This window comes from Salmo salar, unplaced genomic scaffold (assembly GCF_905237065.1).
Source record: "Salmo salar unplaced genomic scaffold, Ssal_v3.1, whole genome shotgun sequence".
Taxonomy (NCBI): Eukaryota; Metazoa; Chordata; class Actinopteri; order Salmoniformes; family Salmonidae; genus Salmo; species Salmo salar.
In genome coordinates this window covers 595,271-596,925 of record NW_025548295.1, presented here as the reverse complement: position 1 = coordinate 596,925, position 1,655 = coordinate 595,271, and the positions used below count along the sequence as shown (strand labels likewise).

Sequence of the window (1,655 nt, the reverse complement as noted above, 5' to 3'; positions counted from 1 at the left end):
AGTGCCCTTACCTTTAACCAAGGCCCTATTCCCCTATATAGTGCCCTCTACCTTTAACCAAGGCCCTATTCCCAATATAGTGTCTTTTACCTTTAACCAAGGCCCTATTCCCATATAGTGCCCTCCATTTTAACCAAGGCCCTATTCCCCCATATAGTGCCCTACCTTAACCGCCCTATTCCCCCATATAGTGCCTCTACCTTAAACCAAGGCCCTATTCCCCCATATAGTGCCCTACCTTTAACTACAAGGCCCTATTCCCCATATAGTCCACTACCTTTAACCAAGGCCCTATTCCCAATATAGTGCCCTACCTTAACCAAGGCCCTATTCCCATATAGTGCCCTACCTTTAACCATAATCTCTATTCCCCATATAGTGCCCTACCTTTAACCAAGGCCCACACTCTGGTGGAAAGTTGTGCATTATCTAGGGAATTAGGTCCAGCCAAGCCCTTCATTGAACAGAGCTTTGACCTTGTAGCAGAACGGTGAGTCTGAGCAGAGCAGCATCTTCCTGAAGGTGTGTCGTAGCTCTGCGCTGCGGAAGGCGTAGATGGCCGGGTTCACGGGCGGCGTGACTCATCAGCAGAACCAAATTCAGCTGGAACAGAGAACGTAGCACTCACAGTAAGGGTTCTCACGCACACCCATGAGGAGGAGGAGATGAGAAAGAAAGGTGGCCCCACACCACTTAACACACCGACCAGCATGGTGAGCGGAGAGCCCCGGAGGCTGCGGTGAGGCATGGCACTCCCGGGCAGCGCTGCAATCTTCCTGGCGTGGGAACGAGCCAACAGGAACATGTGGACGAAGAGGATGAGGGAGCAGCGAGACGAGGAAGAGCACGATGAAAAAGATCTGATGACTCGGCAAGCCGCAGAGAACGCCACCACATGACCGCCCCGGGCGACGCTTCTCGCAGCGCCTAGATCTCGCCAGGGCGGGGCGACGGCTCGCCTGCTGGTCATGATGTTGTGGTAGCGCAGCGCGGAAGATGGTGACGTAGCGTGTCCACAGCGGCCAGGAAGCTACAGATACAACCAATAGCGATACAGAGCAGCGCCCTATGACGCCGCCGACCGGACGGAGTCCCCGGGAGTCCAGTTGGCCGACGCTGAACACCATCATCAGGGTCTCCCAGGTCTTGGGCAGAGGGAGGACGGTGTTGGAACGTGGCCAGGCTACAGATAAACATGTACATCGGGGAGTGGATAGTTCTGTTGGACGCACTCACGCCAACACCACCAATAGGTTCTCACCGAGAGACACCATACCCAACACAAAGAACACTAGGTAGGGAACCTCTACCACCTGGCAGTCTGTGTGGTTGATCAAAAGAGCTGGGTTTTCATCATTCATCATGGAGACCATAGACAGTGTCAGAGCAACGTCCAACAGTAGATCAGATCAGGTGTTTCAGAGAACGCCCAGAATAAATCAGATCAGAGTTTTTCAGAGTAACGCTCCAGATCAGATCAGAACAGGGTGTTTCAGAGTAACGCCCAGAATAAATCAGATCAGAGTTTTGTGAGTAACGCTCCAGATCAGATCAGAACAGGGTGTTGCAGCAACGGCCCAGAATAAATCAGACCAGAGTTTTTCAGAGTAACGCCAGATCAGATCAGAACAGGGGTGTTTCATCTTTAATTCAGA

At 52.3% G+C, this 1,655-nt stretch overlaps 1 pseudogene; it reads right to left on the bottom strand.

Moving 5' to 3' along the window:
- Positions 1-437: 437 nt before the first annotated feature.
- On the bottom strand, positions 438-1,361 carry LOC123732862 (adrenocorticotropic hormone receptor-like; annotated as a pseudogene).
- Positions 1,362-1,655: the final 294 nt, after the last annotated feature.